Below are 26,041 nucleotides of genomic sequence, written 5' to 3'. Positions count from 1 at the left end.
TTGTACTTGTTACATTGTGGCATTTCTGTAGGAATTGCTTGATTTATTACTTTAATATCTTTGTTTGCCTTAATTACGGCGTTCGTTTTAAGCGTGTGTTTCCTTTACTTGGGTATTTCATTTCACTTCATTTCATTTGCTCACGCGAGCGTGGCATTCCAAATTAGAGCCCGCTCCGCGTCTTGTGTATTGAGCGCTGCCTGAAGGCGCGAGTTCCCTTGCCAACGCTGGGTTGGTCCTTCTGGACACATTGTTGCGAACGCTCTCAGCGTACTATTTCAGGCGCGCGTCCCTGTTCAGGGCCGCGGCGTCTGCTTTGTTGGTTTATCGCGCGGCAGCCAGTGTCAGAAAGCTTATCTTCTGACAGACTGCCCGCGTTTTCCACAGGGTCTCTGGCACATGCTGGAACAAATGGGTTAGCTGGTGTGTGGCTAGGCACCTCAATCCCGTTTCAGCCCCTCCTGTAGAGGTGGTTAATTTTTTAATGGAGTTGTATAAGGAAGGAAAAGCCTACAGGACTGTTAATGGTTTTCGTTCAGCTATTTCAGCAGGACACCTTTTGGTTAAAGGTGGAACCGGTGGGTAGGCATTTTTTGGTGCGGAGGGCCCTCAAATCTATCCGTATTAAAGTTCCACCTCAACCGAAGTATTCGGTTCTTTGGGATGTTAATATGGTACTGCAGCTCTTCAGGTCCTGGCCTCTTAATGAAGAACTGTCCCTGCAGCAGTTATTTGCCAAACTTGCTATGTTACTATGTCTAGTGTCTATTAAAAGGGTCTCTGATATCAGAGCTTTGGATGTGGATAATAAGATGTTCACCCCTCAGGGGGTTACTTTCTTTATCTCACGAAGGACTAAATGCATGACTTCCTCGATATCCTATCCAGCTTTTCCTGAAGATTGTAAATTATGTGTGGTTAATTGTCTGAAATGTTTTGAGCTCAAAACTGAACGTTTTAGACCTCCCAATACCTCTCAGCTGCTGATTTCCTTCCGAAAACCCCATAAGCCGGTCTCCCCTTCTACTTTGGCCAGATGGATCAAATGGGTTATGCGAGAGGCGGGGGTTGACACTTCCTCCTTTGGTCCCCACTCAGTCCGTGGCGCTATGGCCTCTAAAGCAGCCTTTCTGGGGGGTAGTTTGGAACAGATTCTAAAAGCAGCTGACTGGTCAAGGGAGTCAACTTTTAAGACATTTTACCATAAACGTATTGCTCATGTGGCGGTGAATGTAATGCAAGGGCTTTGAACTTGCATAATATGAGCCTCCTGTCTTGCCATAGAATACCTAATCCCCCACACTAGCGTGAGATGGGGGTTTAGATTCTATAAAAGACAAGGAGGCGAGTATTATCCCACCCACCCACACTGGTGTTGATTGTTGTTTCAGCTTTCGGTTGATGGCTTCGACGCAGGAAGAGGCAAGAGTTTCCGCTCCAAGTTGCTGAAGGTTTCAGCTCCGGCGTCTCCATGGGAGTTTGGTCTTCATTGTACGTGGAGAAGTTGTTCGGTGGTCGTGTGAAAAGGATCAGCTTCAGAAAGAGGGGGAGTTGTTAAAGGAATGGACCTATATGGGATTGGCTCGCTCCCTATTGGCTACCTCCAGGGCATGACCTGCCCACCATGTTGAACTGGGTTGTTCCCATTACATTGTTATAACTTTACGTTTCTTGGGAAAAAATTTCGTTTTACAAAGTTTTATTCTTTGCTGCTGTGGATCTCAGTAAAGATTGTAATGCATAATACTCGCCTCCTTGTCTTTTATAGAATCTAAACCCCCATCTCACGCTATTGTGGGGGATTAGGTATTCTCCCTAACACATCCCATTTGGGGAGTTCCATCGTGCATGACGTAATTGTAGTACTCAGGCAGCTTTTGAACAAGCGTGTGCTATGATCAAGCAGAGGTTTCAGGAACGAGGTTACTCAGACCATTCCATTAACAGAGGGTTGGAACGCACCAACAAAATGACCAGGGACACGATTTTGGGTTCAGACAAAGCTCAGAATTCTGACCAATTTGACAATGTGCAGTTTATTACCAAGTATTCTCAGGATAGTAACATGGTTTACCAACTATTGAACAGGGATTGGCATTTACTGTGTCTTGATCCTGATTTGCAATCTTATATCTCTAACAGACCCAAATTAATTTTCACTCGCAATAAAACTTTGCATAACCAACTTTGTCCCTCGTTTCTCCAACCAAAGCCTGCTCACACACATCCCCTTGCATGGCTCCAGCCCAAACCTTTGGGTTTCTTCAAGTGTGGCTCATGTAATTTCTGTAAATTTTCTCTCAATCAGAATGTGTTTACCTCTCACCAAGGTCTTACAATCCAGATTTGTGATTTCATCAACTGTAAGTCTAAATATATAGTGTACGCTATTCAGTGTGTATGCCGTAAGGTTTATGTTGGATCAACTATTAGAGAATAACGAGTACGCATCCGGGAGCATTTTGCCCACCTGAAAAGTCAAGATCCCAAATTACCCCTTGCCATTCACTGGCAACAACAACACCAATTGGACTCAGTCAAGGTTCTCAAGTTTATTGGACTCATACAAGCGCATGCTCACCCAAGAGGCGGTGACCGACAATTACTATTACGGCAGCTCGAGGCACGGACCATCGCCAAACTCCGATGTACCAGTCTAGGACTTAACACAGACACGGAACTGAATGTTTTCCTCATTAGCGTTGATATATTTCCCCTTTATTTGCATTGCATTTTACTTCTCTGTCCTTTCATTTATTATAGTTGCTCATCATTAAATACTTTCCGACAACATGGCATTAGGCACTACTTCTGTCCCCTCTCATATCACATGTTGAACATTTCCTGCTCAGATGCACCAATTGAGTTTTGTTTTATTTCTTATTTTGCTTTAATATCATTTTTCTTACACGTTTTCCCTCTACCTCACATATTGTTCTTTTTCAATTATTTCCCATTCACGCAGTATTTCTCTCAGTTTAAGTGCCATATTTGCATCTGCCCATCCCGTTGAACTTTCATGCTGCATTGTCATTAGTTTTATGAATGAGCTATCATAGGTCTCAGTGACCTATAATTGTCCGGGTTACACATTGCATCGATTAGCACCATCACATATTCATATTATTGGTATTTTCACGCTTTCACATTTAACTATACTATAATGTGATTTCACGCGCACACGTGATCCTGTCACGTGACGCGTTTCAAGGTCTATTTCTCTAAAAACACAGAAGATGTGAGCTGCACTTACCTATGCTATACACGATGGAATACACTGACTCACAGGGGATCTAACCCCGGAACCTCAAGGTATGAGCCGTCACTTTACTAGTGTATAGGTATTACGTTATGGGTTGCTTTCCAGCCGTCAGAATTGTTAACAAGCGCAACTGCTTTCTATATTTTTGCTAATATGCAGGTTTCACTTAGACACTACGCCTGGCACTGACCCGGATTATCCCATACACGTTTTGCTTATCCGTGCAGGTAATCACCTCAGGAACACAACCTTTCGCACCAGACCTGAGGCTGTCAATCTCATTTTTTCTTCAACCTGTTTCTCAGCATTACGGTAAACCCATACCCATTGCACTTTTCTTACCTCATCTTGGAGGATAGATGGCACCTAATAGATTTGAGATCAGTTCACTGCATGAGGCCGCCAAGGTGATCAGGGGATGGGCAGCCAAAATTTGGACACTGCACTTCCTTCTCTCTAATCTGTCACCCACTTCCTTCTATGAAATGTGCATGTCATGCAGTCGGCATATTGCACTTTCGCATAAATATACTCTAATGTGTGGCACCAGAGCTCACAATACGATAACTCACTACTTAGTGGATGTGTTTTAAAAAAAAATTCCGATGAGTTTCATCAGGATGTACAGCTCATTGTCTGTTCTGCATTTTTTGCTTCTGTTCTTTTTTCTAGGTATGAATCATTTGGTGCCACAACTTTGGACCTTGGTTGAACATCCCATTTGCAATGGTAATGTTTTACTTTTACAATATGGAACCTCATTATGTGTTATTGTGTTTTATTATGATCATCATGGGCTAACCCGAATTGCATCTTCATATGCACCTTTCTGTTTTTCCTGATGGGTTTCTGGCCCTATTCCTTTTTGAACCTTGCTTGGTGAAAAAAAAACGTTTTTGATTTCTATCCATTGTTTTTGTATTTACCATCTGTTTGCAATATCATGCGATTTATGTTCCAAATGACTTACAGTTTTGCCTTGAAAAGGACCCGTTGTTGGGGTCGAAACACGTGTCGGCAGTTCTGCTTCATATCCCATCATAAACATTTTCATAAACCATTTAGGCTGATGACTTTGACTTCCAGCTTGACTCAGATTATTGTTTCTCAGTACTGACATAGATCTGGTATAATTGTATCTGCCATATCTTATGTTTGGGTTGCGCAACGAAACAGAGGTGACACCATTTCCTTTGTTCACCAATATGCTGAAACAGACTGGAGATCTGAAACAGACCAATGAGTCAGCTGACCAAGCCCAGCAATCACTCGAACAATTAGAGAACAGGCTACAGCAGCAGCAACACGAAATTACTGAGCTCAAATATGAAAACCTCATTGAGCAACTTAGAAATGAGCTAAAACCCATCAATAAGCCAGTGTAGAGCAAGAAAATGAGTGTTCTGCGCTTCAAGATACACATAAAGAGAGTGTAGAAACCACAAGCAAAATTCAACATAAGTTGAATGACCAAACTATACACAATAATGTATTATTGGATAAAATGGTTGCCTTCAAACAGTGCATTAATGAGCTAAAATGTGAAAACATTCAGTTAATCAGATGCACAGGATTTAAAAATTCTGAAGCAACAGAATTTGCAGCTGATCAAAGAAAGAGATGCTTTCAAATTGAAAACGATTGTAGATAAGGGTCATCCTGGTTCTCAAGAGCTGGCCAGAATCAGGGAAGAAAATATATATCTTATGGAGTGTCTGAGACAAGCAGAGGTTGACCTGTTGGAAGCAGCGCATAGTAGAGACGCTCAGGAGAGAGAACTTGTTAATTTAAACAAAAAATGCTGTGAAAATGCATGCCTAATGCATGGTTCTCAGAGGGAAAATGAAGTTCTCCAAGAAGAGGTACAGAAAGTGAGGGACTGTTTGGCAGCTCAGAGCAAAGTGAAGCCAGCCAAGCCTCTGTGTCAGATTTAAAAAATCAACTCTCTAATAAGCAGGAAATCCAGGCAGAGAGAAACAAGTGTGAAAAATTAAACAATGAAATGAAAGAATGCAAACTGGCACTGAGACAGTCTGATAAAACCAATATATGGGATGGGGTCCTATGATGGAGGGGAGCAGCCCCTCCCATCAAAGCCCTCATACCAATTACTTACAACTCCCCATGTACATACTGGAACTGACCTCATGCATGCACCCTATAGAGAACAGGGAGACAAACAGAAGGGAAGGTGGCCGGCCCAATGTGCCATGGGAGGTCAAAGATTAGTGATTACGTCTGAACCTGAAAGTAAATATGAAAAAAATCTGAGGATTAGACCTATATAATCCTATCTAACATGATGCTGCAGAGAGACTACCTAGCCCGCTTAGCTGACAAGGAAAGGAAAATGCTTCAGCGTAGGAAGGGCATTTTAAAAACCTCCACACATTCGGGTGGATTCCCCCAGGCCACCTAAAAGGGGGGATAGTACATATGATCAACATTCTGAAGAAGAGATTGGGTATTATCCTGTGCCAAAAAGTGACTACAGGGAAAAGGACCCTGGGAGCTCACACTGACACAGGCAAAAGGATGAGCCTAGAATCCCATGCTTTGAGAAGACATTCCCAATATCACAGAGATCGGGAGCAACTAGAAGACAGGGACTACAGTTCAAATAGCAGCACTGGCTCTGAAGGAGAATGGACTTGGGTTCAGAGGAACAGAAGGAGTACAAAACAGAAAAGCTTTGGTTATGCACCCCACCATGAAAATTAAAGCCATAAAAAGCTTTATGGCCCCATACCACAAGAATGTTAAGTATTTGGTGTGAGAACATTTGGAACTATACAAACAAATGATGGCATCATTTGAAATAAAAATAAATGTGCACATTTTATGGAATTTGTAAAATGGACGTTTTCCCCGGAATACTGCAGTTTCTTTGCAGGACTGGAAGACCAAGACCATTACAAATGGTCCACCTATAAGGTGGGCACTTTGAAAAGAATCTGGCCCAAGGAAACCTAAAAGAGGCACAGAAGTCTGCCTATAACTTACAATGTGCAGAGGATCAGGCAGCTAGGGAGTTTGCACAGGAATTGAAACATGCATTTGCACAGACTACCAGGTGGGTGAATACAAATAGCAGGGACTGCGGATCTATAAATACAAATTGGGTGACATTGTTTGAAACACCCAGTGATAATCGTGACTCACTCCATTCCCTTCGGAGGTTATCACCTCTGATTGATTGCATGAACGAGGTCCTCTGAACTCAGACTGATTGGCCTATCAAACTTAAGGGGAGTACAAATTATATTAGCCTGAAAGCCACCTGTTATTTGGCGTACCGATCAATTGGAATTTCACTCCCAGAACAACCAAGTCCCAGAAATACCCATTATTTCTGTAGGAGAACAAACTGGCGATGAGAACTCTTCCCAACTAGTGAAGATAAACCTTCCGTCCAGCTACAAGTGGTGCTCCACATTGGAAGGGAACACTTTAAGATTCTATACAAAGCCAGGTTTAGGTGAAATGCCAAGTTCTTTAAAAGAGGACGATGAACAACCAGCTCAAAGTCTGACTGGTAGTCAGAAAAAGGGCAAACAACGTTTCCCCCCCATTGAGATAAATCAGGGGGATGGGTCATTGCTCGCCAGAGTATGCCAGAATAATGTTAAATGCCTCATCAGTGAAGGATTATTCAGGCAACTCCAAAAAGATCAGACAATTTTGCCATTTTAATTGATTGATAAATGGGAAGTGTGTTTTGGAAACTCCCCATTCTAAGCATTTCCTGCCTAGCAGGAGTATGCTAAAATGTATATTGGCAACACAACTATAGACCATCATTTGTGGGTTGTTGAAGATGTCCCTTCTGACTTTTATTTGGGTAGTGACATTCTCCATCAATTCACAATAAGTCTAGATTTGATAAACAATGAAGAATGGTCACGACTGGGGGGTAACCCCATGGGCTTTGAAAATATCAAGAGGGCATTTGGGTCAGCTCAATTGCTGCCTGTTGCGATTGAAGTCCAAGTGAGAGAAGAAATTAACATCCAAGGACAATTGCGACAATTCACATTCAAATTAAGCGAGGACAACACCTCGAACATATGGACGCTAACATAAATTTGAACTTTCACCTCCAACAACAAGGTTTGCATTTATATCCAACACTTCTAGTGGATTTAAAACATGACACTAATCAAATATTGGTGGATAAAATGATCCTCAAAGTATCACTTTGGGCGTGGACACCTCAATTGGAATGGGGGTTGATGCCCAACACTATTCTGTTGATTTAGGGAATTAAATTATAGGAACAATTGCTAACAATTGTGATGACCCCTTCAACATTATTCCTCCAGGAAAGATTTCTACCAGTCATGAGTGCAATTTCTTGGTGTACCCTTCATGCCCTTATGGGGTGGAATAGGTAACCTGTGGCACCAGGAAGGATGAGGTTGTATTTAGAGTCAACAACCCCTACCTCAAATCCACAGAACGTCTTGTCCATGTTAACACCATAAAATGATATCCCTCTACACAACTGGAGGGTACTGCTGAGATTTCCAAGCCCAAGGTTGTTCAGGCAGATGGTTGAGGAATGGATCAATAATAGCTTATGCCTGTGAGACTGAGGAACAAAGAAAGCAGCTGAAACAGGTATTCCTGAACTTCCAGTATATCTTCTCTGTGGATAAGTATGATCGTGGAAATACAAACCACCATACTGACCCCGACGTGGCTCCAGTGTTTGTCAAACAATACTGGTTACCTCTTGTTTCCAGTCACTCACTGAGATTATCAAGAACTTAGAATCCCATGAGATAATGAGCCCTATATACAGTACCTTTAACAACCCGGAACTGAGGATACAGAATCCCTAAGGTCGTTGGAGACTATGCGCAGACCTGAGGGAGTTGAACAAACGGGCCCACATGTCAAGATGACCACTTCCCTACATCGATCAAGGGCTTGCACAGGACCAGGGGTCAAAAGTATTCTCAGTCATTGATTTGACCAATGGTCACTGGACGGTGCCCGTGAGTTGGGAAGACCAGTAGAAACTTACCTTTACCTTTGGGGGACAGCAATACATGTGGACCCAAATACCCTTTGGAAATATAAACTCAGGAAAGGAGTTCACTCTATTCCTTCATGAGGCCTTGCCCAACTCAGGTGATAGAGGAAGCCGGGCCTATGTAGATGCATTGATCAAGAACCCAACTGTGGATCAAAACTGGCCTTTTAGAAAGTACAATGGTGTCAGCCCAGGCTGAACTTTTTAGGGCATGAAATCACCCCTGACAGTCTCAACCGACAGGCAAAGAAAGTGGAAGCATTATTGAGATCAAAAGACATTACCACACTGTGAGAATTAAGAAGCCTTCTTGGACTCACCAATTATAGTAGGAAGTTCCTTGGGGACTATGCAGCGGCCTCTTGGATCGTGGTCCATTAATTGAAGGTCAGAGTCAAGTGTCATAGTCAAGTGGTGTCCGGAATAATCCCAGGCAAACAACTGAAAAGAAGCCTTTCTCAAGCTCCTTGTTTGGCTTACCCATTTAAGAATAAGGAGTTTTTCTTAAAGAAAGGTTTTCTGATATGTGCCTGACAGCAGTATTGTATCAAAAGCACGAGATGGTCAACAAAGTTATCTCTTACACAAACAAAACTTTGCCCTCTGTGGAGGAGAAATTCAACGATTGTGAAAAGGCCCTCCTGGCAAAGGTATGAGTATTGAAAAACCACCACCTGTTTATCCAGGGGGAGCACATCATTCTAGAGACTCCTCACCGACCCTTGCAGTATTTGGAAAGTGGCAGAATACAGGCTGGGAATGTATCGAATTCCCAAATTACTTCCTGGATTCTCTCCATGCAAGGCTTTCCTGTGGAGGTCAGTTATGGCCAAAACAAGAAGAGTCCTCCAGCGCACGGATTGGTGCGCTTGCATGATTGTGCTAAAAAAAACAGTCTTGAGGATGAAAGTCTAATAACCATAAACAATATGGAGGCATAGCCAGCTTTCCCACACAAGGTCTATGGAGAAGCTACATGCCAGGGGATAACCCCAGTTTATGTGGACCGCGCTCCTACGATGTTGTCAATAAAGGGGAATAAGAACTAGTGGCTGGCGTTGGGAATGCCTGGGTTAATGATTCCCCTGAATATATCCTTTACTTACACCCTTGAACCCTCTGCTTGTTACAAAATAGGACCGCGAAGCAGTCAAGTGGCAGAGTTAATAGTCGTACATCAAGCCATTCTCACTACAGTACACCACCAACTCAAAGAACTGGTAATAATCACTCAATCTGACTATGTCAGGAATGGGTATGTGGAACACCTGATCACCTGGAAGAATAGAGCCATGCTTTGTGCTAACAGCAAACCATCCAGTCCATTGATGATCTGGTTACTTCTAATGAGATGACCATCTATTGGAAAAAGATTAGAGGTCATTCCAAAATAGATGGTCCGGATAAGACTGGGTATGGCTTGGCTGACCAGCTGGCTAAAACTGGAGCTCTACAGGAAGACTTCATAGATACAGACTCCCTGCTGGGAAGTCACAGCTGTGACCAGGTCTCAAATTCATGCCAACAGTGAACTTGCAACTGCTCAGTGGAGTAAGGATGCTCCGGATGCAGATTTGATCACTGCACAAAAAGAGCACCTTATTATTGAAAACTTCTATCAGCATATTGAAGAATTGGGGTCTTTCCTCTAATGAAACTGGATTATGCTGGAAAAGAGGATCAGATAGGGGGAAGTCATTTTACCAGTGAAATGATGACCAGGATGTGGGATATTCTAGGGGTATAAAGAAAACTCCACATAGCTTATCGCCGGGCATCAAGTGGAGGTGTGGAGAGATCAATAAGACCATGTCATTTTGCAAACATTTTACAGAACCAGGTTTACAATCACTAGAAGTAGATATAGAAGATTGTATAAAATACACTCAGGTATTTAATCAAAGGTTATCATACAATGTCATACCCAGAAAGAACGGATTATAGATACATGGTGTTGAATGCAACTCTAGCAATGGTTTTGTTTACTGTTCCTTTGTTGGCCTTCAGGTGACTACCAATTATTGGAATTGTACTTGGGCGTAGTATTCAATTAGCGCAGCAACAAGAGGAGATGTTGGAAGGAAGTCAGGAAAGAGAAGTATTGGACAAGATGAGGAGTGGGGCTAATACTGCTCTTGCAATGTGGGAGAAATACAAGGGTTAAAATTTAGAGGGTCAATTAGATCAATCAGAGAGGGCCTCCAGTCTAATATCTGGGGCAGAGCTTACAGACAGCTAGGCAAAGATCAGTGAGCTCCATGTCATAGGGACCTTGAGTCAGCTTACTCAGGGAGCCATCTGAAAATGGATGGATGAGGTGCTGGTGAGACACCAAATGGAGTCTCACCTATAAGTCCCTGGGGAGCTCTCTCTCCAGTAGCCAGGGCGTGGCCATTGCCTTTAGATACAGACCATGGGGGTGGCCCAGTGCGGGAGGATCACCTGGGTGAGGGGTCTTCGAGGAGTGGAGGTGAGGTGACTGATGGTGAGCTGCAGTATTCCCCCCTTTCCCATACACATGACCCATCCTATTTTATAGGATTCTCCAATGTCCCAATCCCTCCCCCCTTTTTCACACAAACACTGGGCCGAGGAAGAAGGCGACTGAGAGTAAAGAGGCTAACCATTACATAACACATTGGATGTGTCTTGCTAATCGAGCCAGGCAAAGTCAGGCACTTGACTTTAAGTGCATACATCTGATACCAATTAGCTCTCCCCACATGGATAAAAGGCAGAACCTAGAGACACACTATGAGCAAGGTAGAACACGAGTAAGAGCAGAACATCCGGGTTGAATGTGAACCTACTGGAGCAGAGCAATGGACCGAAGGACGAGAGCAAAGGGTAGAGAAGCCCAGGAGTTCCCTGCAGGAGGTTGTTGCCTCCAAAAGGCAGCAAAAGTCACATGGAAAAGGCCAAATCCAAGACAAAATACCAGAAATGCATGCACACAGCCAGTGAGTTGGCGAGCGACATGAAAGACCGGTGAGTGTTAAGCAAAGATTGAAGTTGCAACAGTATATTGCACAATTGAAGGCTGCTCGCATGTGGATGAGACACGAAGAAAGGCAAACCTGTGGTGAACTTTGAATTACTGATAGCTGGGAAACCAGCGATACTGAGTAGCGGAGTGGACCAGTGAAAGGAAGTAACCCATTCGAAAGTCTCTGTGAAAGGTGAAATGTTTTTGTTATAATGCAATAAAATGAATGTACTATAAGAAGCAAAGTGATCAAAGGTGACCCCCAGAAGTAAAAAGGTGAATGTTGAACTTTTGTGCTTATTACATCGAACTACCCCGACCAAGAGACAGTGGGGAAATTAACACAAGAGTGTGAGTTGAAGGGAAAAGTCCAAGTGGTTCTGAGGAGGTCTATTGTAAAAGCCACGCACATTCAAAAGTCTTCGACATCAAGAAAAAGTCTGAGCCCGACTGAGGGAGACCAGAAGTGTGATAAGTTAGGATGTAAATTGATTTTGGGGAACGGAACCCCTGCAAGTGCTGTGTTTGAAAGGTCTGAGCCGACTGAAGGAGACCTACGTAAACTTGCTGTTTTGAAATGTCCGAGCTCGACTGAGGGAGACCTACGTCAACTTGTTGTTTTGAAAGGTCCGAACCCGACTGAGGGGGACCAGTGTGAACTTTTTGTTGAACTGTGTTTTGAAAGATGGAAAGAGAGACTTTAACGTGGAAGGCCAGGTGTGCCTTGATCCACGTTTTGAACTGGCTTTGTTTGAGAACCTGAGCCAGAGTGTGTCATCCTGTCTACGGGGACCGCCTTACTCAGTGCTGTCTAATGTGGGGAGAAGAGCTGACTCAGCCACATTAATTCTTTATGTACAGACACTGATTTTCATTTGCATACGTATTCTCCTTTACACACGTTTTGTACAAGAGATAGGGCAGGCATTGGTTTTGTTAGTGTAGGCCATTTTGATTTGATGGACTAAACTAGGACTGTTTATTATTTGGTGTTAGAGACTACACCCATCTTAGCTACAGGGCAAAGTAGGAGTTTTTCCAAACTCCAAAAATTGAATATAGTTTTACAAATTGTACCTTTTGTGTCAGTATCATACTTGTGATACCATGCCTCCCTTATATGTGGTGTCAGGGTGGGATACGACTCAATTGAGACAAATTGGAGGAACCTAAAATTCCAGAAACATACACACCGAGCCTCAAACCCCTCTACCACCACAAAAGAATCCAAGGATATTGGCAGGTCCCTTTACATGGACCCGATAAGGAAAAGACAGCTTTCTCAAAGCCAATAGGACTATTCCAATTCAAAGTCCTCCCTTTTGGAGTGCATGGGTCCACTTTCCAATGATGTATGGACAGGATATTGCAGCCTTATTCTGATTTCTGTGGGGCCTATATTGACAACATAGTAATTTATAATAAAACTTGGGAAGACCATCCTTTTCATCTTTCTACTATTATGAGAACACCTGAGAGGCCGGCTTAGCTGCCAATCCATTCAAATGTAAGCTAGCTCAGTCGGCAGTTAAATACTTAGGCTTCTTTGTCAGGAAAGGCAGTGTCCAGCCCCAGCAAGAAAAAGTGAAAGCCATCCTAGATGCCCCCACACCCAAGTCCAACACAGATCTCAGGGCATTCCTAGTATTGATTGGTTATCACCGTAGGTTTATCCCAAATTTTTCAGATAGAACAGCCAGACTGCCAGACAAACTAAGAAATGTGGAACCCCAAAAGATTTGTTGGACTGATGAGGACAATGCTTCTTACAATAACCTGAAACAAACCGTACGCCAAAATCCAATACTAAAAGTAGTAGACTTCTCAAAGGAATTCGTATAACAGACCGATACCTCACTTACAGGGTCAGGAGCAGTATTATCGCAAATACATGATGGATTAGAACACCCCATCCAATTTACTAGTCGTAAACACTTCCCCCGTAAGAAGAACTACTCTGTGTTGGAACTGGAAGCCCTTGCCATCAAATGGGCAACTATCCATTTTAGGTGCTACCTTCTAGGGAGAAAATGTACACTCATCATCGACTACTCACCTTTGGTATGGATAAGTCAACAAAAGGGCTCTAACCCTCCAGTCATGCGATGGTTCTTAGACCTGCAACCCTACTGTTTCACTGTGGAGCACCGAAAAGGTAAAGAACAGGGGGACGTTGATTTCCTTTCTTGGTTTCCCTGTGAAACAGATGTGGCTACATCACATAGGGGAAGGTCATGTGAGAAACCAAAGGGCGTCTCACCTAATAGTCCCTGGGGATCACTCTATCAGGTGGTCAGGGCACGGCCATTGCCTTTGGATCCAGAACCTTGGGGTGGACCAGTATGGGAAGATAACCTGGATGAGGGGTCTCCGGGGAGCGGGGGTGAGGCGAGTGATGGTGAGACGCAGTATTCTACCCTTTCCCATACATATGACCCATCCTATTTTATAGGATTCTCCAATGTCCCAACTCCCCCCCATTTCACACAAACCCTGGGCCAAGGAAGAGGGTGACTGAGAGTAAAGAGGCTGACCCTTACATATCTCATTGGACATGTCCCGCTAATTGGGTAAGGCAAAGTCAGGCACTTGACTTTATGTGCATACATCTGATACCAATTAGCTCTCCCCACACTGATAAAAGGCAGAACCTAGTGACACACTGAGCAAGGTGGAACACGAGTAAGAGCAGAACTTCAGGGGATGAAGGCGAACCTACTGGAGCACAGCAACGGACCGTGAGCAAAGAGTAGAGAACCCCACAAGTTCCCTGTAGGGGGTTGTTTACTCCAAAAAGCAGTGAAAGACATGTAGAAAAGGCCAAATCCCAGACAAGAAGACTGCATTGTGAGTCAAGGATGCCAGCGACACTCCCAGGTGAACGGCAAAGTTGGGGAGGTGAGGCTAAGGCTGTGGTATTAACCTTGACTTGTGAATTAAAATTGCAAAAAGACCAGAAAGGAATAAACATCGCCGGTGAGTTGGCAAGTGACATGAAAGACTGGTGGGTGTTAAGCAAAGATTGAAGTTGCAACAGTATATCGCACAATTGAAGGCTGCATGCGTGTGGATGCGACGTGAAGACAGGCTGACCTGTGGTGAACTTTGAATTACTGCAAGTCGGAAAACCAGCTATACTGAGTAGCGGAGTGGTCCGGCGAAAAAAAGTAAACCATTCGTAAGTCTCTGTGAAAGGTGAAATGTTTTTGTTATAATGCAATAAACTGAATGAACTATAAGAAGCAAAGTGATCAAAAATGACCCCGGGAAAAGGGGGGGGAGTAAAAAAGTGAATTTTGAACTTTTGTGCTTATGACATCGAACTACCCCGACCAATAGACAGTGTGGCAAATAAAACAAGAGTGTGAGTTGAAGGGAAAAGTTCAAGTGGTCCTGCAGAGGTCTATTGTAAAAGTCACGCACATTCGAAAGAATTCGACATCAAGAAAACGTCCGAGCCCGACTGAGGGAGACCAGAAATGTAATAAGTTAGGGGTAGGTAACCCCTAAAGGACGTGTATTGATTTTGGGGAAGGGAACCCCTGTAGGTACTGTGTTTGAAAGGTCTGAGCCTGACTGAGGGAGACCTACGTAAACTTGCTGTTTTGAAAGCACATTCGCACATTCGAAAGAATTCGACATTCGAAAGAATTTCGACATCAAGAAAACGTCCGAGCCCGACTGAGGGAGACCAGAAATGTAATAAGTTAGGGGTAGGTAACCCCTAAAGGATGTGTATTAATTTTGGGGAAGGGAACCCCTGTAGGTACTGTGTTTGAAAGGTCCGAGCCTGACTCAGGGAGACCTACGTAAACTTGCTGTTTTGAAAGCTCCGAACCCGACTGAGGGAGACCAGTGAGAACTTTTTGTTGAACTGTGTTTTGAAAGCTGGAAAGAGAGACTTTAACGTGGAAGGCCAGGTGGGGGCGCAATCCACGTTTTGAACTGTTTTTGTCTTGAGAACCTGAGCCAGAATGTGTCATCTTATCTACGGGGACCGCCTTACTCTGTGCTGTCTAACGTGGAGAGGAGAGCTGACTCACCCACATTCATTCTTTATATACAGACACTGACAGGAGATAGGGCAGGCATTAGGTTTTGCTAGTGTAGGCCATTTCGGACTGTTTTATTTATTATTTGATGGTAAAGACTACTCCCACCTTAGCTATAGTATTTATGCCAGTGTCATACTTGTGATAGCTTGCCTCCCTTACAGCTGGATGTTGGATGGAATCTGGAATGGGACATGGCATACAAAGAGGTACAAGATTATTGGATCGCCCAATTGATATCGATTTGTGAAGATGTGCAACATAACAGTAAGGCCAGACTGCTCACGGACAATTCTCGCATGTGCCAGTTAAGAGACAATGGGCCCTGGGGATCTGTCATACAGGTGGCCAAGACACAGCCATCGATTTTTGGATCCAGTTCCTGGGGTTGGACCAGTACGGGAGGAGTACCTGGGTGAGGGGTCTTTGGGGAATGGAAGTGGAACACCAGATGGTGAGACGCGGTTTCCCCTTCCCTGCAACACCCTTACCCCATTCTACCAGGTAGGATACTTAGAACACAACCAGCCCCCTTTTACAACACAAACACTTTCTCACAGACAGCTCGCTATGAGAGAATATGGACAAACAGCAGAGCTGTATAACTAACATGTCCTAATACAATGTTCAGGCAGAGTCATACAATTACTGACCATCACGCACACCTGACTCCCATCACATTTCCCCGCACGGATAAAAGGTGAAGCACAAGAGCACACTCTGAGCAAGGCAAATCACATGGGGAAACAGCAGTTCCAAGATGGCAGTCTAACACAAGGAGAAATACGACGAAACAGAAGGGGATCGTGAGGAGGGGAATGCCCTTGACCTTTTCAACAAGGAACTGTTACTTTCATGAAATCTCCAGAATAGAAAGTATAAGACCAGGAAACCAAGCTGAAGAATTCAGCATTGTGTGTCGGAGGTACGCAGGAGGCCCTCCCGTGTCGATAATCAAGGCAGTGAGAATCGCCTGCTGCTGTGGTACTGTCCTTGGCTCCCACAAGAAAGCAGCACCATAGAAATCAACACAGCCAGTGAATTGGGGAGGTCAATATCAGACCGGTCTGTGTTGAATCCAAGGTTGCAAGTGGCAACATTGTTTGGTGAGCATTGAAGCGAACAGTGTATGAAACGCATGTGATAATAAACGAGAGTAAAATTGAACAACAGATGAGTTATTGAACTTTGAAACCAAGATACAATGGCCCTAATTACAAGTCAGGCGTTAAGTGTGTTCACACTTTAACGCCTGCTTTTTGCAGGTATTAAAGTCCAAGGCGCTAAGCGACCTTGGTGCTAATTACGGCACCGTAATCTACGGTGCCGTAATTAGCGCCTTCCCCATCCCCATTATGCCCTATGGGGCAAAAATGGGAATGGGGAAGGGCAAATGGTGAATGGGGAATTACCGCCCCACTCACCTTGGAATGGGGTGGTAATTCCGCCATCCACCATGCCGGACTCCACCATGGTCCAGCGCCGGAGTCGTAATGAGGCCCAATACCTTTAACAGAGTGGTCCAGAATCTTGTGCATGCTCATTTGAAAGTGTTTGTAAGGAATCCAACTGAGAGGCAACAAAAGTGAAAGAGTGGCAAAGGATTATGAATCGAAATGGTCCTGCAACGGGTCCAGTAAAATCCTGTGCACTATCGAAAGTCTTCAATGATTAAACAGTAAAGAAAGTTGATGACAAATTAGTTGGTCCAAGGCCGAACGAAGGAGATCAATTCAAAGCTTTGTGTTAAAGCAAGTTTGTGTTAAAGTGAATCAAATCAATCCTTGCTTTAAGGAGAAAAAAGAACTTCCTTTTTCTACTCTGTCTCCTTCAGGACTTGCTTGTAAGAAAGCCTCAGTGACAGTTTCGCTGGGCGAAGCCAGGTCAGGAAAGATGGTAAGCTCTTCTTCCCTTTTCTCTCTAGTTCATCAGCCTCCCTAAAACTTAAGGTGCTTCTCTCTGTTTCGTCTGGTTTACTCTCTTTAAAATGAGGAAATAAAGCTTTTTCAAGAATTCCTTGTGCAATTTGGTCCCCACAATATACTTCAAATGGGATTTCACCATGGTTCTGTAAGAGAAACTTTATGTCACCCCAGAAGTCAGGATCGATGACGCCATCTAGAACGTCTATACCGAACTTCTAGGTCAGGCCAGATTTTGGGGCTAATCTTATATAACAACCAGGAGGGGGTATCAAAATTAAGTCTGTGGGAATCATTCCCATTTTCCCAGGAGAGATAGTAGCCTCTCAGCTGCTACAGATATCAAAGTCTATTGACTCTTTCGTGACAACAGAGGGTTTGGAAGCTCGATGACTAAGCTTCTGGAATTGTAGGTTTCCCCAGTTTGTTTCAATTGAGTCACATCCCAATCCCTGACACCATATGTAAGGAAGGCATGGTATCAAAGTAAGACAGACACAAGTGACCGCAGTTCAAGAGTGTGTAATGAACTTCATCAAGGGTGTGATAAACGCCTATCTAAACCTAAATCTAAGATGGGAGCAAGCAATGCAGTACTGGTGGCGTCTCGTCAAAATAAAAGGGCCTATTCTAAAAAAAAAACTATTGACAATCCTTACCGCTAAGTTACAAATAGTGTGGGGTAGTGTTCATGAAAAAGAAAGAAGTGTTCACAAAATGATAAGTCAGGATGTTCCGTTTTCAGCACGGGACAAGGCGGTTCACTCAAGCATAGTCCACTCTTCGGCATCTTCGGTACGTGGAACCAGTTCTATTACAAGCATCAGGGCCTTCTATGCCTAAGTCTCTTAAGTCATCAAAAGTCTCTTGATTCAGAGGGCATGATTCATTCTTCAACCTGGATCCCCCTGTGCCGGGCTCAGATCCCTTTTCTACCACAATCTTTTCTGAGGTGACTCACGGTTCACCCCAAATCCTCCTCAGTCAGGGTCAGATCACTTTTAAACAATTAGGGCCTCATTAAATGGTATGCGGTACGGGATTACCAGCACCGGTAAGGGAACCAGTGCCGGTAATCCCTTACCGCCCTACTACGAGGTCCCTCGGCGAGTCCCGTCCTTAACGTGTGGTCAGACCACACGTTAAGGATGGGACCCACTGAGGGACTTCAGAGCTAATAACGGTACCGCTAATAGCGGTACCGTTATTAGCTCCTTCCCCATTCCCATTGAGCCCTATGGGGTCTCGAATGGGAATGGGGAATGGTAATTGGCATGGGGACTTACTGGGTCCTCAGGGTCGGAATGACCCAGTAAATCGTCATACCTCCTACCCGGACCCAGACGGCGGTAGGGGGTAGCCATGGTGCTAATAGCGCCATGGTTACCTCCTACCGTGTAATGAGGCCCTTAGTCTCCCTCTGCTGGGCTCGGACCAATTACAGTTCGTATATGCTATCGAAGACTTTCAAATGCGCATGGGGTTTGGCTTCACCCATTGCAGGACCACTTTGATTTCACAGTTCACAATTTTACACTCTCAGTGGATACCTAATAGAGACCTTCGAATGAACACTCAGTGCCGGACCACAATGTTTGACAATGTTAATGTATTGTGACTTGAAACAATACATAAAATATACTGTCACCAACTGTACTAACTCACCAATATGCAGACTACGAATATATTTCAGCATACTATTTTTTCTTTTTCTTTGTGCTACGCCACATGCATAATATTGTAAATATGTCTTTCTGTTAAAATAAAACCTTTTGTCTTTGTACCTAACGGTGATCTCTGTTCAAGCTAGTAGCTACCTAGCTCCTCTGCAAGGCCCTGGTGACCCCCTGTCACGCCATTGGCCAGGGAAGCTTTTGACTCTATCCTCGTCGGTTTACTGTTAGTTTCTGAGGACATGGGCAGGAAATTCATTGGTTCTATGTTTCATTAGTTAAATATTTGGGACCTTGCTGCATCTCTCTACTCGTAACCAATCCCTGAACGGTTTTTCACAGCTTCCCCTCACAGTGTCTGCTTGCAGTTGCAATATCTGATTAAGTCATGCTTTTCCACTTCTGTGACCGGGAATGAACTCCACCTCATGGTTCTGACCAATCGCAGCGCGTCGTGACACCCAGTACGTGCCTGCTGACCTTGTCTGTCTGTCTCTTTGGTATGCACCGAAACTGAATGTATTTTACTGTGTGAAAGGAATCCATTTGTCTTTGATGCCTATCAAATCTACTTTTGTTCATAGGCCTACTCTATGTGTTACACTCCTAAAGGATGTTAGATGTACTTATGTTGTGTTTTGGATTTACTACCATCTAGTGTTTCCCAGGAGAATAGCTCAGTGGCAACGTGCTCACCTTGGAAACAAGACGACACAAAGCAACACAGGTTCGATCCCCGGGTCCTCGCTTAGAAACCCCTGGGTATTTATGTGCGTTATAAATATGCAACTAAGACAAGAACAAAAAAAATTCTGTAACAGCGCCTCGATGCCCCCGGACTGTGTGAGCACTTTAAAAATGCAAATAAATAAATAAGTGTTTCTATTGAATGCCTACATTACTCCTTGTGTATTTGTCTTGTTCACTTGCGTGTGTGTGTATCTTGTTAAAGCTAATGTTTGCTCACACGTTATTTGTCTTTGATATGAATTGGCATAACCTATAGTCTCAGTGTATGTGGGTCTGTGTTGCTGGCCACTGTCTATGATACATCAATGGTGTGGCAGGAGTTTCATTGTGCCATACATGATGTCGGGGTCCCTGACCTTTGGTGTGACCTTCGGTGTAGCTTCAGCCTCGTGTTTTGTGGGATTTCTTAGTTTATATTTTTTCTTGCATGTGGGACGTTAGATGTTCATCCCAACATTCCTCCATTTCATTCCATCAGGAATGAATTCCCTCAGATACACCTTGTGCTTTGATTCTTGGTCCCTCGCCCAATCATAGATATTTTTTGGGACCCCTATTTTGCTAAATTTTCTCAAATGTCCTCCCGCCTTTGCATAATCGGAGGACTGCATCCTAAGAATTTGCATTCTCCATCTGCTGTGGGATCTACATAGCATTCAAGATCATTTTCTGGGTCTGGAGGTGGTGTCCACATTGTACCTGGCAGGCCTATTGTGTGCTCTATTCGCACCATCCTCGTTTTTGGTTTAATTTCTACCTCTTCTGTTTGGGTATTCTCATCATTCCAAGACAAAGTGGCATCTCCTACCTTAACTGCAAGTAATTTTAAGTTATTTGCATGAGACACACAACAAACCAGTATTGCTTGCTATAGGCTCCAAATTAAAATTAAGAAAATCGGGATAGGCAGGAGCACTTTGGAGACGTTTGTTAACCAGTGTGGCATCTAGGAGAGTAACCATTCTTGCTCCTTCTTGATTCCTCCATGCTCTTCCATACCTATCCTAAGGTGATGTAAAGCCTTTACTGCTACAGCCAAGGTCCACAGTCTTGGTCATTTAGGGGCTCATATGTGCAACACATACTACCTATCTTTTTATAGACACCACCCTCCATGGCTGTAAGGGGGTCAAGTACCATACGATTTTATAATGTCACGATTCGAAGCACCTGAATTTCTTCTCACACTGCATTGAGACCATGGTCTGTGGCATTAGCGAGCTGGACCAGATTCCAGCAAATGATCTGGAGCCATTTGACATTTTTGGACACCTGTACTCCAGGGGCTAAATATGATGCAAAGAATAATTCTGTTTTTTTATAAACAAGTGGTATTGAGTCTGTATGTTGTCATCATCCATTTCTTGTTCCAGTATGCTGCACCTTCAATGTGCATCTGCGGTCTTACTGCACATCTGTTATAGTCTCGTCCGCATTTCCCTGCACATTTACTTTTGTCTGTTTCTTAAAGCCTTACTTGTACTGTGTGTCCCAGGAATTGCCCTTGCATCTTGCAGAGTACTACATGTGGCAAGCACTGTACCTCTAATGCTGCCAATGCTAAACCCACACACATAACATGAGTCATTGTACTGAGCTCTGCCTAATTCTTTCATGGCATTGTACCATATATTGAATCCTTCAGAATGATGTTCATCTATAATATTGGCATTTATATTTCCATCTTTTTGAATATCTCTTTTATGTCTGGTCACAAGGTTACCTCTAATTGCTGTTACATTTGAAGTTTCATTACTGTTCTTACTTCTAATCCCTACTGTCATTAGTTTCATCACAGTATAGGAAAGAAGAAGAGAGAAAAACAAACAACATATCCCTATATTCATCTGTTTCATACTTCAGCTTTTTCCTGCTTGTGGTTCTAAATGCTGTGCCAACCTCTCAATCTTTGTTTGCCCAAATGGGCAGACTCTTTTCAAACAAGCTTTCATAGCCTCTAATCTACCCAGGAGTCTTCTTCTCATTGGAGCGCTGTTGCTGTGCTGGTGTCTCTTCGCACGTCGGACAGATGCACCCACACCTTTTGGTCTTTCACTCTTTAAGTTTCACAGCTGTTGGGGCCGCATATACAACTACATGAGGACCGGTGATCTTGGGATGCCTCCATGTTCAGTTGTGCTGTCTGGTGTAGACTCTGTCACCTGGATGTAGGCGGATGGGCTGTGTTGTTTCTATGTTGCTTGAGTGCGCTGGGGCCGTGTGGTGTGCCTTTGTGGTGACCTGATGAGACAAAACTTTTGCAAATGTTGGCATATTCGTAAGATAGTATTCAGAAGGGTACCTGGTTACTGCCTTGCTCTGCCCAGGTCGGTACAATAATACCAACAAATGAATGAGCAAGGTCAGGTCGATCTCTGCTGAAGAGTAACCACTGCTACACCCTGAGTGGGTAACCCCTTGTGTGGGTGGTCACAGAATTCTCATGAAACTGTTCTTCTGCACAAAAGGGTTTTATTTTGAAGTGCAGTGGTGTAGTAATACACTGTTATTTTTCAAAAACATAGGACATTCACATTTCAGGATATACAAAGTGTAGTACCTAAGTACGAATTATCAAGTAGTCAACATTTGAGACATCTACGTGTACAGTTTGTTCATTCTCTATAGGTTCCTTGGCAAGGAAGCTTAGAGAATTCAGTGGAATCATAGACAGGTAGGATGCCCATAGAGTGTGGGCACAATCAAGAGTTGAACAACAACATATAATACATGTCAACACAACAGTGTTTCGGCCATTTTGCGTGGAGCTGGGTGAGCTCTAATGGTGTAGGCCTTCATCAGGACCGGAGTGTCTTTACGAGTGGAGGGTCCTATGTGGTCTGTAGGAGTGAACCAGACAAAGAACGTGTCAGGATGTACGTGGTCAGCAAAATATCTAGCAGAGAGAAGTTATGAATACTATGTAAGGCGGATGCTGGTGCTTACCAAATCCGAGGAGCTTAGTGGGTCAGATTAAGAGGTGGAAGGATCCACTTCTTTAGGATGCAGTCGTCATCAGTCGTGGTCATGCCTGTTAGGGGATAAGGAGGTAGGATTACTAAATGGCACCCCAAGGGTGTGCACTGTGCACTTCCAAATCGCTACCTGGAGAGGACATTTCAGTGCCTCTATTAATCGGGACAATAGTGTGGCTTAGTAAAGTGGTGATCCATTTGATTTCTTGTGCGCTCTCCTTTTCCATCTTGATAGGCCTGAATGAACTGTGGATGTTACATATGATGAATCAGTATATATGGTGACATCATTGTCTGATGAAGCCTCAAGTGCTTCTATGAGTGCAGTGAGTTCTGCTGCTTGTGCTAAAAACTGAGGGTAATCTCTTTTGCAGTACTGTCCGATATTCTTCCCCATTTTCCTCTACATATTTTACCACTGCTGCACCTGTGTGCCTTTGACCCGATTTATTGTTGATGACCCGTCAACATAAAGTACTTCTCATGTTTCCAGTGCATCCTCACTCACCCTGCTGTTCTCTTTTAGCTCTCCTTCATACACTGCACAGTCATGTGCCTGATCTTGTGATTCAACGGGCTTTGCTACAAATGATGCTGGGTTTATAATGTGACATCTGAATATGTTCATAACTGAACTTGACAATATGATTTCACATCCAGATGCTCTCTGTGTGGTGAGAGTAGATTTGTTTCTCTCTAATATGGTATAAACTGTGTGTTCAACACAGAACGTTACTGGGCATCCCATTGCAATGGTGGTAGATTTCTGAATTGCAAATGTGGTGGCTGCTACTATAGGCTTTTCGAATGGCAACGCCCTTGCATGACTGGATACAAAAGCCCACTGTAATACATTAGGGGCTTATGTTTCTTGGAAGATAGCTGTCTAAGAACTTCTGTCATTACCTGTTAATTTGCATGTGAAAACAAATACAATTGCTTTTTGTAATTCAGTGTTGTTAACACAGGGGATTGCCTATTGCTAATTTCACATCTTCAAAACATTCTGTCATCTCATCGGGCCATTTAAAGATTCCTTTTCTTTTCTGGGCCTTTTCAGGTGCTTGTAGGAGGGGCCTGACCTATGTTGAATAGCAAAGATCCATGTCCTGCAGTAACACAACCCTACAAACTGCTGCATCTCTTTTACTGTGTTGGGCTGTGGTGTGTTTCTGACTGTTGTTGCTCTGTGTGGTGTTACTCTTCTCCCAGCTCTGGACAATATTTGCCCTAAGTACAAAGCTTCTTTTTGGCAATACTGTAACTTCTCTTTGTCCACTTTGTATCGCTTGTCTGCAAGAAGTTGTAGGAGTTTGAGTGTGTCTTCCCTGCACTGCTCTTCTGTGGTGCTACATACTAGCAGATCATCTACATACTGTAGCACTGTGCTAGGCATCTGTATATTTCCTAGGTCCATCTGGAGGACCATATTGAACACACTGGGGGACTTGCAGTTCCCCTGTGGTAAATGGGTGTGCTGGTATCTCTGTCCGTGGTAGGAAAATGCGATAAGATACTGGAATCTGGGTGCAATGACACAGAAAATAATGCACTTTTAAGGTCAATTACTGTGAAGTATTCAGCATCTGCTGGGATTTGCAGAGCATTGAAGCTGGGTTGGGCACTAATGTTTGTACTATAGTGTTCAGAGGCCCGAGGTCTTGTATGAATCTCCAGGATGACCCTTTTGCCTTCTTTACTGGGTATATAGCTGTGTTGCATGGTGAAGTGGATGGTACTATGATGCCTTGCTCAACAAATGCTGCAATGGTGTCATATATTCCCTCATCTGTTTCTCGGGATAGTGGGTATTGCTTCACTCTGGGGAGTATTGCTCCTGGTTTGAGTTTGTTTCTCATTGTTCCTATGCTGTTCAATAACTCAACATCATGGGGGTTGTCCGTCTATAGCTACTGGGCCCGTTTGCCAAGTCCTCATACAGTTGTGATAGTGGTGCTGTTGCAACTAATATTGTCTGTGTTATCTCTCTGTGTTGTATTACCATGTGACAGGGTATACAGATTTCAAACAGTATGTCCCCCCTCTGACTCTGTGTCTACAAATATTTGTCAGTCACTTCTCTTAATGGCAGTGTGGTGCCTATGCAGAATACTGTGCACCATTCTATCCCCTCTTTATCTGTACCTGTTAGAATGATGGAATCCTTTCTGGGGATCACTGCTTCTATATGCAATATAGACATTGTTCCTGGTTCCATCTCTTGCGGGACTGCTGGTCTAAATAGGAATACCACTGGGAAGCATATATATCAGGTTTTGTACTCCTCCGAGCCATCCAATCAGGACAGTCACTGCGTACACGAACATATGTTCGTGCACTAGTAGTGCTCGAATTGCATTAGTGCTGCTAGTGCTTGTACTACTGCAGCTACTCTCATTTAATGTATGCCTTGTGTGGAACACACTATTCCTTTGCAAAATTGTCATATTCAGTTTACTCAATAGGTCTCTACCTAGTAGGTTCACTGGTGTCTCTGTACTGTGCAATAAAGTTGCAAACATTTCCTATGTCCCTATGCTAATGGGTAAATCTGCTGTGAATGGAACCTTGGTGGGAGATAGCCACAGTGGATCCCTACATGTCCATACATCTGTTGGTCAAAGGAAACCTTTCTTCCTTTATAAAGGACATGGTGGCACCTGTATCCACCATGAAGGTGAACATTCTGTCTTCTTTCTTCACACCCACCTCAGGTTCCTTTTCTGGGTCTCGGGTGACTGATAGGACTGAATATGTAAGGGGTTGCTGTGGACTGTCCTATTGTGAATATATATCTTTGTACCCAGGAGCGGGAATGTGTTGTCTCCCATGACACTTGTACCCACATAATGTGTTACTGTACCTTGCAGCAGGGCATTTTGCTACCACAGGGGTGGATGCTTGGGGAGGTGCCTGCTGTGCATTGTTATGTGTGGTATTCAGGTTTAGGTACTGTACCAGCTGTCCTTATGTGGGGGCTGCCATCTGTATTGGGCCTGGATTCTGTGGTTGTGCTGACCCCGGGGCGTATCCACCATATTCTGGTGCCTTGTAGGATGAATCATAGGCTGGATACAGGTTTTGGGGTGCAACTGGATGATATTTAGGGTTTCTGGAATTCAGTAAATTCCCAGAAATCCAGAAACAGACCCCTGTAAAAAGATGCATATTCCTCGGGAGACTCCGGTAAATGCCGGTATATTATATAACGTATTAATTGATTGTGCAGAAGCAGGACTTGCAGCGAAATCTCTCTGCATTGTCTTGCAGCAAGGACAAAAGGATTGCCCCTGAGCTCCTTTGAAATTGTTGCAAAGTATAAAGTATAGGCTCTTTGTGTAGAGCAATCTGAGAGCAATCCAGTGTGAACAAGAGTGCAGAAA

The 26,041-nt window shown here is 43.7% G+C and overlaps 1 protein-coding gene and 1 long non-coding RNA gene across 2 annotated transcripts in view; one reads left to right on the top strand and one right to left on the bottom strand.

Moving 5' to 3' along the window:
• Positions 1–3,206: 3,206 nt before the first annotated feature.
• Positions 3,207–26,041, top strand: part of TMEM106C (transmembrane protein 106C) — a 783,213-nt gene continuing 760,378 nt past the window's right edge. Inside the window, exon 1 of the mRNA XM_069653181.1 lies at positions 3,207–3,312. The gene's annotated coding sequence lies outside the window, so the exon portion shown is untranslated. The remainder of the gene's footprint in view (positions 3,313–26,041) is intronic.
• Positions 22,160–26,041, bottom strand: part of LOC138582152 (uncharacterized) — a 34,810-nt gene continuing 30,928 nt past the window's right edge. The window contains exons 2-3 of the long non-coding RNA XR_011304957.1: positions 22,630–22,714; positions 22,160–22,523 (exon numbers count right to left, since the gene is read on the bottom strand). This is a non-coding gene — a long non-coding RNA (uncharacterized lncRNA). The remainder of the gene's footprint in view (positions 22,524–22,629; positions 22,715–26,041) is intronic.

The sequence above is a fragment of the Ambystoma mexicanum genome, chromosome 3q (assembly GCF_040938575.1).
Source record: "Ambystoma mexicanum isolate Mex_15411 chromosome 3q, UKY_AmexF1_1, whole genome shotgun sequence".
Classification (NCBI taxonomy): domain Eukaryota; kingdom Metazoa; phylum Chordata; class Amphibia; order Caudata; family Ambystomatidae; genus Ambystoma; species Ambystoma mexicanum.
Note: the sequence above shows the minus strand (reverse complement) of the source record. Positions and strands in the feature narration are given on the sequence as shown.